Source organism: Schistocerca piceifrons, chromosome 2, assembly GCF_021461385.2.
Source record: "Schistocerca piceifrons isolate TAMUIC-IGC-003096 chromosome 2, iqSchPice1.1, whole genome shotgun sequence".
Lineage (NCBI taxonomy): Eukaryota > Metazoa > Arthropoda > Insecta > Orthoptera > Acrididae > Schistocerca > Schistocerca piceifrons.
Window position 1 is genome coordinate 170,855,836 of NC_060139.1, and position 17,539 is coordinate 170,873,374.

Sequence of the window (17,539 nt, forward strand, 5' to 3'; positions counted from 1 at the left end):
CTTTTTCTAAAAGAGAAACCATATACGAGAACTTGAAGATGCGACAGAAGCTCGTACAAGAAATACAAGCAGAAAGACCTATACGGAAACAAATGGATCATTTCAAGCAGTTTTATGTAGTGTCCAATAGTTTCTGTTTTGGTATATCAGAATCAATGTCACTACGGGAAAATTATGGTTATGATGAACACACGCACTTCCTTCTGTATCAATGGCATTCGCCGAGTAGTTCGGCAGTGAAATGTTGTGTGTTACAGGTGACAGGCGATTTTGCATTAACCGCCCAGGTCACGAGGATGACCCATGAAACAATTCTCAATATCAACGTGTGCTATCCTCTGATGAGAACAATGGTTGTTGCGGCGGAATAGTCGTTGGCGGGCAATCTCGGAGGAAACTTCTGTTCCTCAGTCGTATTAGATCGGTGCATAAGTTCGTAAGGTTTTTGTTTTGCATGTTGGTATTCCAGTTTTTATGGGTTTATTTATCGAATATCAGTTTTTATTTCCTCTACACAGTTGCTATTCGAGTTTACATATTGCCATTTTGTCATTTGTAGATTGTGTGCGAAGTGCCGACAAATCAAAACATTTGCTACATATTCTTATATTTCAGTTCCGTAGAGGATGCAGCGAAATATTTGCTACGTGTATGGGGATAGTGGCACTGGAGGGACCACGACAAGAAAATTGTTTACGTGTTTTAAGGTGGATTGTTTCGAAATTAGTGACTCCACCTGTAGGAATACCTTCGAGTTTTGATGAAGATCATTTGAACGTATTAGTCCACAATGATACACGTTAGTGTACTAGAGAACTGGAAAATATGAACTGAGATCATTTCACAGTCGTGCGACGTTTACATGCAATGGGCAACGTTCAAAGATCAGGTGTGCGCGTACTGTATGCTCTACGCTAAAATCACAAGAATCAGCGAGCGGGCACATGTGCTTATCTGCTTGCTAGCTCGTGAACAGTACCGACCATTCCTATCCTCTTTCAATAATGATGTTTATGCTACCCTAGGGAAAAGAAAGGAATGGCTGATCACAGACAAAGCCGCAGCTCCCCGCAATAATTCTTGCCTTCATCGACAAGATAATGTTACACATCTATTGGAACACCAACTGTGTGTTGTGTCACGATTCGCTTCCCCGACGTGTAGCCATTACCGCTGACATTTATTGTCAACAACTGAGGCGTCTTGCCGACACAGTCCAAGATCTGAGAACAGGGAGACTGCTTGAACTGATGCTTCTCCACGATAACGCCTGCCCGCTTTCTACTAGACTGTCAGAAAGGATTATACAGGAGTTGGGTTCGGAAGTCATTCCGCATTCACCTTACTCGCCTGATCCTGAGCCCGCAGATTTTCACCTTCTCTGTTTTCTGTCGAATAACCTTCAAGGAACTACCTTTCCGTATTAAAATGAGCTCCGAATATGATTTGACGAGTTCTTCGCCTCAAAACCACGTGATTTCTACATTCGCAGAATCGAAAAGTTACCCCAGCGTTGTCAGGCTGTTGTAAACAGTGAAGGAGATGTATTATTGGTGACTCAGGCTTCTATTATGTGCATCTGTTGTGTTTACTCAACTTATGGAAAAACGCTTCGAACTTACGCATCAACCTAATACCGACGCAAGTGCGGATTTGTCTGGATGGATCTTCATATCCCTAGCAGGTAATAAGTGAAACATGGCAAGTCCACAACAAAAAATCCTCCCAGATCCATGGGTGTACCATCTGGTAGTTCTCACAGGTAGTGTACCAAAACACTGATGGGAGGTACTCCTGCAGATAATCCATCTTTTGTAATAGGGCTTTCGAAGCCGTGAACCGGAATGTGAATGTGTTCTTGTGATCAAGAGGACAAAGCTGACGTTTGGAAACGCGTCCTCTTTCTATACTCGTAAAGTTATAAGAGCTTGCTAGTACCACAAAATCTGTTACAGGATTCCGAAATGGTTCCTTGCTGTTTGAAACTAACTGATCAGAGCAAGTCAAACCTCCGATGATGAAAAACAATGAGTAACTATGACATAGTTTTTGAGATTCACAGCTCTCTAGACTCAAACTACTCATCGTACTTAGGTTTAGACCTTATACTTAACACTATGAGGTGTTACAAATACCTGTAAGATGTGGAGATGAAGCGACTTGTGGGACATGTGGAAAGGCAGCAAATGAATCTGGCAGTGACTGGTCTGTCTCCAGCTATTGACATCAACTGTTCTGGGAGCAGAGACACCCCAGTATTCGGTGAAGAACGCAAATATCAAGAAATAAAAGTTTCTAAGTGGGTCCCTTCTGCAGAAGCAAAAAGTCAAGTCGAGGAAAACCCCTAGTTTTCTATGCTTCTCTGAATAAAGCTGTTGCTTAGGTAGATATTTCAACGTAATCAACGTACGGCGAGAGTCCACCACCAACGCCCGTACCTACTCTTCCGTTTCTGCACTTGAATATGTCAAAGTAAACAGACTAAGGATGCACAAACCCAGGCAGACACAGTACAAGTGAAAATCAATGCTTCCACCAGGTGTGGATAAAGCACCAAAAAAACATAGTGCTTCTCAACTTCACTTTCTCAGCCAAACTCGAAGAGAAATTTAGGCCGGGGAAAGAGCACGACGTTCGGTTCACAAGTTATCCTGGGAGTCGCCAGATGTCTTACTGCCACTTAAACATTTCTACCTTCTTCTGCCTGTACCATTCCGGCTGTTGCCTGGCTGCCTGACTGTCACAACAACTACTGGTTAAGACAGTTCTTCAGAAGTTTGTGGGGCTCGCAAATGGTTGACGTGTTTTACAATAGCTCCAACAATAATTAACAAGTATGAGGTAAATCATTGTCAGTCCCCCACCCACGCTACATATTATGCGCTGATAGCTAGATTTCACAATACTATCGCAGTTCATTACTAAGCGCAGAACATGGCCACAACGTCAACGCACTCATCGACATTTAACTCAAAGTGCCACGACCGCTAGTCATTCTGTTTAATGCAGAATGTTTACTAATCTGAACGGCTGGTCTGTGAAATTATCCTTCAGCTCATTTTCTCTTTAATTGTGACTGACATGATCAATTATGCATACATGCACACCCAAAATGAATTTTACCAAACAACGAATACAATTAAATATGTATCAGTATATAGATAATATATAATCTACAGTACTTTAGAACAGACTGCAGTGTAGCTAACTCTTCGTTATTGCAGGTGAATAGCTACACAAGTACTTTTGTTATGCTGTTCTGCATTGAAGAATTAACCGGAATGCTTTGTTGATAAATGTTGACAGATCAGTGTAAAAAAAAAGGAGAGCGATCGTAATAACTACATGTTAATTATTATACAGGATGGTGGCCTATGCTGGTTTAAGTCCTAATTACGGTTAAGTTAATGTTAATATTGATTAGTACTAGAATGCAATGAAAATGAACAGCACTCAACTTTTTGTTACATTAATTTTCACAATAAATTCTGTTTACAACCTAGTATGGTTGGGAAAAATTGAATAGATATTAATTTCTTAAACAACTTTGCAGTATGCTCGAAGGCAAACTTTATAATCTATGTTTCAAATCATATTTCTCCACAAACCGAAGATAAAATATGCGGTGGAAATTGTAGCTGTCAGAATGAGTGTTATTGAAGTTAATGTAAGTGTAGTGTCACCGCCAGACACCACACTTGCTAGGTGGTAGCCTTTAAATCGGCCGCGGTCCGTTAGTATACGTCGGACCAGCGTGTCGCCACTATCAGTGATTGCAGACCGAGCGCCGCCACAAGGCAGGTCTAGTCTAGAGAGACTCCCAAGCACTCGCCCCAGTTGTACAGCCGACTTTGCTAGCAATGGTGCACTGCCTACATACGCTTGCAGAGACGACAGTTTAGCATAGACTTCAGCTACGTCATTTACTACGACCCAGCAATGCGCCATATTCAGTTACTATGTATCCTGAACAGATAATATTGTGAATCATGTACAGTGAAGAGCGACGTTCATCATTAATGGATTAAAGTTAAATATCATACTAATTACGTCCGCTTTCTGAATTCTAATTCCTTGTCATGTTCCAGACCTCACGTCAGTATTGTTCTTCCCTCCTCACGCCAGCCTGCGTGAGCTAAAACGCATGCATTTCGGCCTCCACTCGTAACACTGTGTTGGCTCTTCTGCCAACACAACAGTAAGTAATTCCGTCAGAGTACTGTTAGACACTGTCTTAATGAAATATACGCTTACTATTTATTTAATCCAGAAGAGTTCAACGTAATATAATGTATGAATTTCTATCTGCGTAAGTCGACAGCCGAGAGAGCGGCTGATGGTTGATTAGAATCTTGTTCTTTTCTTGTGTTTGTGTGTGTATTTGTGGGGGGGGGGGGGGTGTCTACAGCCTCAATACATTTTAAGAACGAGAAAATGTCCTAATGAAGCTGTAATCTATTTATTGTCTTTGCTGTTAGCTAATTTCGGCCGTCGGTAGTTTTCAGAACTTGCCACAAGTCTCAAGCTACACATCACAGTTGACTAATTTACTCGCTATTTAGTCCAATATGATGTGAAGCTTGAAGCTTGTGCTAGTACTTTTGGCTCTCCACACTGCAGGCACACCTTTTCGATCTTCAACAACTAGGTCTTTCTCATAATAATCGCTGGTGTACATTGTTAGATTAACTGTTGCAACTGCAAAGTAGTAAAGGTCACTGGATAATATTCATACATCTGCGTAACGTTACTATTTTGACCTATAAATAATCATCTACACGTTTTACTTGTGGTATTCTGACGATTGGATGTGGAATATCCAACGGAAACTTATCATAACTACTGTGGATGTTGCCTGCTGATCCTTCATGTTCTACTCCTCCCAGATTCGTAAGAAAAAGTTCTTGCACGTGCCACTGCTGCTCCATCCTCAATACCACATAGGTTAAATTTGCAAATTCTGATTAACCTATATTGCTCTTTCACTTATATTTTGCTTCTTTCGTCGCAAATACACGCTGCTAGTTCTTCCTACCGGAATTAAGCTTTGCGCTGAAGCATATCTTGCTTCACCGTGCCTCCCGCTGTCTCCGACCTCTCACACTCTCTCTTTCCCTTTTCATCTTCTATCTTCCATTCTTATCTTGTATCTCCTGCCTTATCATCTGTATCCTGGTCTCCATCCCCCTCTCCTCCCCTTTGACGAATATCTTTCTCTGGTTCAAAGTTGCCTCCATCTCTTGCTCAATCTCCACTCTCTGGGTCACATATCTTCCCCCCATCTACCACTTATCTGGCACTTCGTAAGGACTTCCCTTTACCTCTCTTACTGAGACTCTCATTTTCGTGACACAAGATTTCATCATCACTGTCTTGTTTCCATATTTTACCGCAATATTTTTCCCCCCATGAACCATGGACCTTGCCGTTGGTGGGGAGGCTTGCGTGCCTCAGCGATACAGATGGCCGTACCGTAGGTGCAACCACAACGGAGGGGTATCTGTTGAGAGGACAGACAAACGTGTGGTTCCTGAAGAGGGGCAGCAGCCTTTTCAGTAGTTGCAGGGGCAACAGTCTGGATGATTGACTGATCTGGCCTTGTAACACTAACCAAAACGGCCTTGCTGTGCTGGTACTGCAAAAAAATTTCCCGAGGGCATGCAGCTTTACTCTATGATTAAATGATGATGGCGTCCTCTTGGGTAAAATATTCCGGAGGTAAAATAGTCCCCCATTCGGATCTCCGGGCGGGGACTACTCAAGAGGATGTTATCAGGAGAAAGACAACTGGCGTTCTACGGATCGGAGCGTGGAATGTCAGATCCCTTAATCGGGCAGGTAGGTTAGAAAATTTAAAAAGGGAAGTGGATAGGTTAAAGTTAGATATAGTGGGAATCAGTGAAGTTCGGTGGCAGGAGGAGCAAGACTTCTGGTCACGTGACTACAGGGTTATAAACACAAAATCAAATAGGGGTAATGCAGGAGTAGGTTTAATAATGAATAGGAAAATAGGAATGCGGGTAAGCTACTACAAACAGCATAGTGAACGCATTATTGTGGCCAAGATAGACACGAAGTCCACGCCTACTACAGTAGTACAACTTTATATGCTAAATAGCTCTACAGATGGTGAAGAAATTGATGAAATGTGTGATGAGACAAAATAAATTATTCTGGTAGTGAAGGGAAACGAAAATTTAATAGTCATGGGTGACTGCAATTTGAGTGTAGGAAAAGGGAGAGAAGGAAACATAGTAGGTGAATATGGATTGGGGGTAAGAAATGAAAGAGGAAGCCGCCTGTCAAAGTATTTTGACTAGGAAAGCGTTTCTGAAGAAGAGGAATTTGTTCGAGTATTGATTTAAGTGTCAGGAAGTCGTTTCTGAAAGTATTTGTATGGAGTGTAGCCATGTATGGAAGTGAAACGTGGACGCTAAATAGTTTGGACAAGAAGAGAATAGAAGCTTTCGAAATGTGGTGCTACAGAAGAATGCTGAAGATTAGATGGGTAGATCACGTAACTAATGAGGAGGTATTGAATAGAATAGGGGAGAAGAGGAGTTTGTGGCATAACTTGACAAGAAGAAGGGACCGGTTGGTAGGGCATGTTCTGAGGCATCAAGGGATCAAAAATTTAGCATTGGAGGGCAGCGTGGAGGGTAAAAATCGTAGAGGGAGACCAAGACATGAATACACTAAGCAGATTCAGAAGGATGTAGGTTGCACTAAGTACTGGGAGATGAAGAAGCTTGCACAGAATAGAGTAGCATGGAGAGCTGCATCAAACCAGTCTCAGGACTGAAGACCACAACAACAACAACATTTTTCTTCTTCTTCTTATTTAACAGATTCATCCTTTCTCGCCCTGTTCTCTTTAGCGTTTCTTCTCTCTTTGTTTCTCGTAGACATGTTCGGCACAAGAGGACGGACTCTTCTTTCCTCTGCCGTTTCTCCTTCTATCTGATCTTCAATATCGTCAAGATATTCTTCATCTGCTGACGAACCGTCTTCGTATTCTGTGCTTTCGCACTTCTGGTTGTAGTCCCTCCTCTGCAGCACTTCGTTATTACCTACTCAACCTTCATTCATTGCGTACTCATTTTCCCCATTCCCTTGTTCACATGCACTCGTATCTTCCTCTAGCAGCGTCGTATCTGCTGGCGCCTTCCCACTTTCTACGTTGGATTTTCCACTTTTCTTATAATTGATGACATCTTTAACGTTACAGTCTTCTTGCGTTTATCTTCTACAACCACTTCTGAGCTCAGTTCTTCTTCTCTTTCGCTCTGCCCATACACAGTGCAGTTTCGGAAAGTACTACACTTATTCTATTCGTCATCGATTGCCTCTAATTGTTTCTCGTAGTTCTCGTCTCCTCGACGAGATGACTGCGATCTTCTTCGGTCTTACACACAACTGCCCATCCTGAGTCTTTCATCACTTCGTTAACTGTAATTCTCCCTGCCTAAAATAGTGCTAGACGTCTGTAATTTCTTTGAAAGTCAATGCCTTAGTCTGTGAGGTCTCCTTCAGCAACCTTTCCTTTGTCTTATTTCTTCTTGTACTTTGTCCTCCTCATCTCCACTTTCCTGCTGGCCCACCACCAGCACCACAACCACAACAACCAGTCGTGGCACCCATCGTGGAATCAACGAGACGTAGGCGTTGTTTCATTCCGTGTTGACTTGAGTGACGTCGCATCGGCTGACGACAACGACGCTCTCCCGGGGCATACGCACGATGTCAGTTTCGTTTGTGGCACCTTCTGTTGTGCTCGCCACTACCACCAATGTTGCCTATTTAGTTTGTTTTCCGACTGGTTCTAGTTTTCATGAAAGGCCATCTAGTTGGAAAATTTAAGATCTGGTTGGTAGTGGGAAATTTAGTCTTTTTAAAATACTATCTGGTTGAATTCTAGTTATCTTAATATTACATTCTTCGAAACGTTTATTTTGTTCATTCTAGTTCATTCCAGTATACTCAACAGGTTATAGAACAAATTACCTTCTTGCATCTGCTTGTACTATAAAATCTGTGAAGAAACATAAAACTATCTTTCGTATGGCTGCTTTCTGGCTACCGCGCATGCGTAGAGAATAAGTCTCTTTCGAAGCGCGTCTGGTCCCAAATCTGGCTACTTGAAGGGGGGCGCCAGCTGTTTGTAAAGCGACTAGCAAGTACCATCGAATAGCCAGATGCGTCTGAGGAAAATTTTCTCGCGCTGTCAAGCTGCCAGTTCTGCGCATGCTCATAGTTAAGTGGCTTGTAATGAGGGTACGTGGCCGCGTTTTTTCGATTGTCTTTCAATAGCCGATCGCATTAGTTCACTGTTTGTGGATCTTCGATAATTGTAAGGTAAGAACTTAGTTTTCCTTATGTTCTATTTTTATTTAATCTTATAAAATCACCTGTAGAAGTTCAGCTATTCGCCGCTCGTTGACAGTCGATGAGTAAAATGCGTGTAAAGAGCCCAGACACCAAGCATGGGCTCTTGAGGTCAACGTTGACGCGCATGCGCAGTAGCGTCTGTTTGCTGGTTCTTCGAGTAGCTTCCTGGCTGCTCTTCGAATGAACCTAAGCTTCATTGCTACTGGCACTCAACAATGTAAATAACGAGTGCGAGAAGTACTGGAGTTCGGAACTCTCATACTTTATTTTGTAAAATTATGTTAAATGAATGAAAAATTGAAATGGTAATTTAACTAACTTCAATAATGCATGACACGGTATAATATTTCAATTATATATTCCCATAGTCGAGGACCGAGCAGCTGAACGAAACTCAAACTGCTTGTTAACATTCATTGGTTGTCGAGTTCGTGTCAGAAGTGGCTGTGCTTAGTGCTTGTTCTTCTCGCCATTGTGATTGATTATAGTTATGTCAAACGGGTGAAGTTAAACCTCAGTACACCCAAAAGCTTAGGGAAGAATGGTTAAAAAATCCGAAATTGGTCAATGGTTATCACAAGCTGTAGGTGATAACACAAAGGCATTCTGTAAAGTGTGTCACTCTACTGTAAGGGCTCGGCTAGCGGATGTAGAAAATCCAGCATAAGGAAAAAAAAATCTATAGTTTCTTCCTTTTCCTCTCAAAGACAGGCAAAAATTAATTTTAAACCAGTTCAGGATTCCGTAGGACGTTATGAAACTGAAGGGTCACTCGCCCTCTTTGTGTCCGGACGGTGTGCTATAGCGTCGTGTTATCACATAGGAGAAACGTGTAAAAACAGGATCGAAGACAGTCTTATTGCCAGCTAGATTAAGTTATATCCTACAAGGGGTAATGCTATTATCAAGAATGTTCTTGGGCCCTATTTTGCTAACGATCTGAGAAGTGACCTTGATAATGGTCTGTACAGTATTTTAAATGACGAATCAACTGATATTAGTGTCACTAAACTTCTAGCAATTACTATAATTTATCATAGCACAACATCTCACAAGATTGCTTCGACATTTCTTGCACTAGTCGAACTTGAAAAATGCAATGCTGAGTTTATTGTCTCACCTATTAAACAGACGTTGAAGAAAGTTAATTTAGATTTAAAGAAATTGCAGGGAATTAAAACAGATAATGCTAGTGTGATGGTCGGTATTAATAACGGAGTGTATGAAATAGTTTAAATGGAGATTCCACATTTGGTACTTACAAGGTGAGTCTCTCATTCCATTCAGTTGCCAACCTCTGCAGCAACTGCAGAATGTCTTCCAAGAAATTTGAACTTTTTGATTAGGGAAACTTACAAATTTTTTTCTCGATTTTCTTCACGATAGCTCTTTTACTGCAAGATTATCTCAGTCTTAAATGATGGGGAGGAGCTACTGAAAATCACCCATGCTTGTGACACGAAATGGTTATGTATTCAACCTGCAGTATGTAGAATAATTGATCAATGGCTCGAGTTAAAAACTCATTTTGAAATTGTTAGGGAAAGCGAAAAATGCTACACAGCTGCACTCATCTATTCGATGTTCAGCGGCGAACTTAGTTTAGTATATTTTTTATTTTTGAAACCCACCCTTTCAAGTCTTCAGAGAGTCAACAAGGAATCCGGGTCAAGTGGTGTGGATCCGTGCAATTAATCAGATGACGTGGTAATTCTTATTCAACCTCTTCTTAAGCAAGTTGTCATTCCCACCTATCCAGTTCAGAGAAAATTTCTTGACAATGATTTCGAAAATCACCTAGGTCCAACGCCGTATCTTGGATACTTGTTTGGAAAAAAAATTTCAGAAATAAGAATTAAAGTAACAGAACGCGAATAAAAAATATTAGAGTAACATGTGTAAAATTCGTTTCGTCAGTTGTCAAACAACAAGATTGCCTGATAATACTGAAGTAATGAGGAAATTATCGCTTCTTGCAGTTTCAAAGGCGTTTGTAGTGGTAAAAGAAACCCTAATTCCCCTGTTAGAAAGCTCTCACTTGAATAATGATACACTTACAATAATTGAATTACAGTGGCAAAAAAATGACCGTCGTCCAATGGGATAACGTTAACAAATCTGTCGATTTCGAGTGTGAGGTTTTTAGCTACCCTGATGCCAGCGGTGAAAATCCTTTTAAAGAACTTGCAGAATTTGTATTATCTAGGCTCTTACTTCCTTGGTCCAACGGCGAGGTATAAAGGATATGCAGTCAGTCGAATCTCGTCGAAACGAAGATAAGGAATCGAATGCGTACAGATATGGTAAACGCCGTATTAGGGATTCGTGCATGTCTTCGCAGAAAGAATCGGTGTTGCTATAATTACATATTTCCTGAGTCAGTTTTCAGAACAATTAGGACAACTTAAGTATATAAATCGAGGCCATCACCTTCCACTGCAGCTTCTCTTTCCCATGAGGACGATGGCGATAATGATGAAGACGACATCCTTATCCAGTTTAGGTAAGGTTAATAAAAAATATGTTATTTATGTAGTCTATATCTCGAGTGAGTGGCGTTTCATAGTCATTTCTATGCTTCTGAATAAAAATTTAGTATCTAGTTCTTTTAAGGCATTTTAGTCTTTTTTACTCTCAATCTGGTGGGAAAAAGTTATACAGGGTGTTACAAAAAGGTACGGCCAAACTTTCAGGAAACATTCCTCACACACAAATAAAGAAAAGATGTTATGTGAACATGTGTCCGGAAACGCTTAATTTCGATGTTAGAGCTCATTTTAGTTTCTTCCACCTACGCTCAATGGAGCACGTTATCATGATTTCATACGGAATACTCTACCTGTGCTGCAAGAACACGTGTCTTTACAAGTACGACACAACATACGGTTCATGCACGATGGAGCTCCTGCACATTTCAGTCGAAGTGTTCGTACGCTTCTCAACAACAGATTCGGTGACCGACGGATTGGTAGAGGCGGACCAATTCCATGGCCTCCACGCTCTCCTGACCTCAACCCTCTTGACTTTCATTTATGGTGGCATTTGAAAGCTCTTGTCTACGCAACCCCGGTACCAAAAGTAAAGACTCTTCGTGCTCGTATTGTGGACGGCTGTGATACAATACGCCATTCTCCAGGGCTGCATCAGCGCATCAGGGATTCTATGCGACGGAGGGTGGATGCATGTATCCTCGCTAACGGAGGACGTTTTGAACATTTCCTGTAACAAAGTGTTTGAATTCACGCTGGTACGTTCTGTTGCTGTGTGTTTCCATTCCATGATTAATGTGATTTGAAGAGAAGTAATAAAATGAGGTCTAACATGGAAAGTAAGCGTTTCCGGACACATGTCCACACAACATATTTTCTTTCTTTGTGTGCGAGGAATGTTTCCTGAAAGTTTGGCCGTACCTTTTTGTAACACCCTGTATACTGTTGACAACACTGACTACTCCGTCGGTATTCATCCTTACCGCTCGCCCTACTTCGTACACCACCCTGTGTTGCTGAAGATGTCTATGATACATGGTTTCTCCTTTTATCTTTCCTGTTGTCATATCTGCTTCGGTCATCTGGACCGTAGTGTCCAAAACAATTTTCTCTTTGCCGACGCCAAATAGTTGGTCTTGAGTCCCGTTTAGTTTGTGTACAGATAATCACATACGCTTTTCCGAATTTTTCCGGTGGTCGTATCTTAATATCCACCCTCTGTTCCTCTCTTTCCATTCTTTCGTCGTTACTTTCCTGATTCTGCGAGTATCTTCCTCGATCATTTCGGCCTCTCCCAACTCGTGATGTGTTACTGTTGTTCCAAGCTGACCATTCATACTCGCGGTCAGATTGTGCGGGGTGTCCGAAAAGTCTTTCCCTGATTACATAAATTGGTAACTCCGGCTAGAAGTAAGATAAAAATAGGAAACTTGGGCGTAATTGTTTCAGACTATCAAAGTTCTTTTCACACATCAGTAAACTTCCACATGATCATTCTTGGTAACACGTAGCACATCTAGGCGACATTCAGTTTCCGTCCACACATTAGCCAACATCACTGGAGGGATCGATTCAACGACTGTGGTTATCCGTTGCCGCAGGATTTCAAGATCTGGTACACGTGTTCGGTAGACCTCGTCCTTGACATAAACCCATAAAAAGAATTCTAATGGTGTTATGTCAGGAGAGCGTTGAGGCCAAACCGTTGGCCCATCACGACCAATCCATCGTCCAGGAAAGGTCATATCGAGATAGGCACGGACGTCCAAACCCCAATGAGGCGGTGCACCGTCTTGCTGAAACAAGACATCGGGGTGATACTGAAGCAGCTGAGGAACAGCAGACAGTTGCAACATGTCCAGATACACTGCAGATCTGATGGTAGCCTCAGCGAAGAAGAATGGCCCGATAATTCGATCGTGCAATAGCGCGCACCAAACATTCACCTTTGGACTGCCTCTGGTGCACTCCATGACCTAGCCAGGGGGTTGTGAACCCCAAATTCGCACATTATGGCGATTAACTACTCCACTGACAAAAAAGGTTGCTTCGTCGGAAAAGGCAATTCGTCTGAGATAACCATCATCCTCCTCAATACGTGTACTGTCATTAGGGAACAAGGCCGGAACGATTTGCACTTTGTATGCACGAAACAATAAACGTTTGTGTAAAATGTCATGGAGAGCGCTTTTGGTATCTGTAATTCACGTGAGGCCCTGTGCACCGATTTCTTCTGACTTGGCAGAAAAGACCGCCTTGCAGCTTCCACCCTGTCTGCTGAGGTTCTTGGTCGACCAGACCTCGGAAGGTCAGCAACCGGTCCTGTTTTCTTGAACTTCTCATACCAGGCTTTGATGCTCTTGACATTGATGGATTCCTTCCAAATGTTGTCTGGAAGTGTCTCTGCGCTGTGGTTGGTGATGGTGTCTCATGGTACCACAGGACACACTGTGCCTTCTCCTGATCTGTTAACATGCCTTCTTGGGCACTGCACCTCCTCCACTACTTACGTACTGCGAATCTAAAACAGAAAAAAAACTTTGATAGTTGTAAACAATTCGACACAAGTTTCATATTTGTACCCTGAGTTATCAATTTATGTAGTCAGGAAAAGTCTTTTCGGACACCCTGTGCTATTGCCGTTGAAGCTCGCTTCCGCCTGATCTCCTCTCTGTCTGCGTCCTTAACGGTCCACATAAGTTACGCCATTTATCGGCTTTGGCAATGTCCTCCACAATTCCGAAATCTTTGTTATTGGCTCATTTGTCTGTATGGTACAATTTATTAAACATCATCTGACCATAGGCTGAAACACTTCCATTGTTGTATCTTGGACTTCACAAGAACTCAGTACGTTTCCCTGTGGGTTCTGATTGGCTTGGAACTCTACCTGAATTTTGCCTTGCCCCATGTTTTATGCAATAAGTGCAGAATGCTCTCCTTATCTTACAAAATGGGACGGCCTAAGAGCAGACTCTCGTCTGCCACACGAACTGCCCTTCATGTTGACTGATAATGCCGTAAGTGTGGTTAGTTGCTCAAGGTTCGGTGGGACGACAGCACTCGTTCCGTAAATATTGGATGTGTTTTTTTTTTTTATGTGACTCAGAATGTCTTGGTCACCCTTCGCCCCTCCCCCCCCCCCCCCCCCCCGCATCTCCCCCAGACCCCTTTTTTCACTGTATCTAGTGATTATGCTGCAATTTACATCCATTTTACGGTTTATTTTTATGCGTCTCAAAATTTAGTGTCGAATTTTGAATTCATATTTTTCATACATCTAGATTTAAAAATTTCTTGTTATTTTTAATATATTTTCACCAACTGCCCTAAAATACCACTGTATCTAGTGATTCTGCTGCAATTTACATCCATTTTACGGTTTATTTTTATGCGTCTCAAAATTTAGTGTCGAATTTTGAATTCATATTTTTCATACATCTAGATATAAAAATTTCTTGTTATTTTTAATATATTTTCACCAACTGCCCTAAAATACCGGTTGTCGTCATCATCATCATCGTCAGCCTCCTGAAGCAGTTTGTCAGAAATAGAACGAGTGGTCACGTTCGAACTGTTGACGAAGAGAATGGAGAATACCATAGAATAATATCACAAACCTACTGGTAAGGTGATCGGAAGACTGGAGAGTTGAAAAGAGTAAAACCACATCTAACTAACTGGAAGGGGTAGCTTTTATCTTGAACATACAGGGAATATTTGAGGACAGAAGACCGGAGAAACAGTGGCAATGTCTACGGCGATGAGAGGGAGATGGAGGAACTGAAGGTGGAGGGCGTGTTGGCGGTGCGACTGCGGACCTCTGCAGAACTGCCGCGCACAGAAGGGCACTGCCCTTGGAGGTGTGATCTTCCATTGACCAAAGTTTCGGTTCCCGCAGAAACTTTTAATAGGCGACTACTAGTCCACAAGCGCGCTTGCCCGTGAAACATCGCCCGCCAACTTGCCGGCGTTTCTGCCCGTGGCGAGTCGTGTTTGTGGCAGTCGGCAGCGGATGGGAGAGAGAGACTGAGAGAGGGAAACAGAGAGAGAGAAGTGTATCACCACTGCCGACCATCTCCGAAATTACTAATTTAGAATCAAAAAAACTCTCTGGGATAAAAAAAGAGGAAGGAGCTGCCCTTCTCGTCGCTGCGAGCTAGCGTGGCTCCCAGCGAATTATTAAAAATGGGAAAAAAGAAAAGAAGGGAGAGCCGCATTCAAGCTGGCTCGTAGTGCAGGAGAGCTCTTATTGGGATTTCCTTTCAGGGTTGCTAATGACGAAAGCCGGGCGGCACGACGGGTCCTTCCTAGCCAGTTAGGCCCGCGAACCATTAGCAGAGTTGGCTGCCGAAAAAGACTCCAGCGACGGAATCCTCGCCCGCGCTGCAGCGAGTGCTAAATGAAAACGCTATCACGACAAACTTTTAATTCGTCCGCTTACTCTCACAGAATCCATAGTCTCATTCATTTCTAATTTCACAGGTGGCGTAAAAATAAGGAAAAACGGTATTCAGTGGCACGAGCGTCGTGAGGAAAATGAGACCGTTAAACGTATTTCTAGAAAGGCTAGCGTACCTGCCCTTTGAACGCTGTTAAAGCCGATTTTTCTTTCAAGACAACATTGTGCAGAGGCAGCGCTAACAAAATGTTGAAGAAAATTTCAGTCTATAATAATCCTGACTGTTAACTGAGGTTTTCTTTGTAGGTTTCTCATCTTTGTTTACTACCTGAAAATTATATCTTTCCAAATTCCTTCTGATTATATCCTGACTCTGACTTAGATTTTTTGTTACGCTAGGTTCCCCTTACTCATGTTATACCTGATTTCTAAGCAGAAAGGTCCCATGTTGGAGTCCAGGTCGGGCACAGAGTTTTAATCTGAGAGAAAGTTTCAGATCATCGCACAGTCCGCTGCGGAGTGAAAATTCATTCTACAAGGAAATCGCTCAATGATTTCTCTACACTTTGGTAAATTTCTTCAAAACTTCTAATTTCTGATCCATCTCTTTGTACTGTGACCACAAGCATCTCTTTTTTAGCGATTCTAACATATCCACTTTATTATCTATTGTTCTTTTCAGATGAAGTAGGTGTCAATTCAGATTAAGCAAAAGTGTGGGCATCTTAAAGGAGAGTTCAAAACAGAACATTAAGTTCTTCATCTACCGTAAGGAGTTTGTTTCTTATCCAGGTAACTATCAAGGCGCTAGCCAGTTTTTGAGTTGATGGAGAGCTTTTAACATTCCTAGTCGGAACAATGCTATTAGAACGTCCCGTTCCGAGGAACATTTCCGTAATACTAATCGTGTTGCGTTTATTTAAAAAAGTTATGTACCAGTGTCATTGATGTTGCAATAACTTTGATTACAGAACAGCTGCTGAAATTAGGGATTAGTTTCCGAACTTCATTTAGTAAAGATCGTAACAAATAGATACCTGTATGTTTCCCTCTGTCGTCCCAATTTAGGGAATGGAACTAGTATGCTGGGCCCTTATGAATACGGAAGGTTACGAGTTTAGAATTATTAAATCAGGTAGTACAGTGCCATTAGTGTAGTGGTCGCCAGTCCAATTTGAACATGTAGTTTCGTTGAACATAATGTTACTAAATAATGAATACACATTACTAGGTTTTTAACTGCTTCCTTTCAAATAACGATATAGGAAGGAACTGGAGAGGAACATTGAGAAATCTAGTAAATGCTATTTTGAACAGAACTGAAATCCTTCAGGGAAACCATATCCTCAAAGTACAGTGTCCTACTGCGACTGATTAATAGTCTGGAGATTGACTACACTTTATAACATATTTCTGGATGTGACCTAGCGTAGGACAAGATAAAGGTTGATAAAATCACACATGAATAGTAAGTAAACCAAAGTCACTCATTTAACACACAAAAATACTGGTTGGTTCATTACCACAATCAGCACAATTCACAAAAATATCCTAAGTTTCTAGGGTCTGCTATAACGAGAAACCGTTCTTTTTACTCGAAAGTATTGAAGCTTCAGACGCTAGCTACAGTCATGTGTTCTATTTAAACTTCCCTTGAAATGCACAATGAATAAGATGCTTCTTTAGAACTCTGACTACCATTTTGTGTTCAGTGCCTTTTACTAAATTTATCTGTATTGAGACACTAACTATAAAAGCCTACACATGTATTTGATATAACAGTCACAATATATTCCTTGGCCTCACACCAATACTGAGCCCTGCGTTTACAAAACTAAACGGAACTCTCCACTCATTCTCTGACTGGCACCCACCTATTTGTTAGACGGGTCTGCAAGTTTAGCGTCACTGGAACGTGTGAAACTCAGCTGCTTCACTTTCACTTCGTAAGATTTTCTGACACTACACTCCTTCTGGTGAAACACTAATTAACACTATATGACCAAAAGTGTCTGGATACTTGGCTGAAAATAACTTACAAGTTCGTAAAGCCATCCATTGGTATTCTGGAGTTCAATATGGTGTTGGCCCACCCTTAGCCTTGATGACAGCTTCCATTCTCGCAGGCATACGTTCAGTCAGGTGCTGGAAGGTTTCTTGGGGACTGGCAGCCCATTCTTCAAGGAGTGCTGCACTGAGGAGAGGTATCGATGTCGGTCGGTGAGGCCTGGCATGAAGTCGGCGTTCTGAAACATCCCAA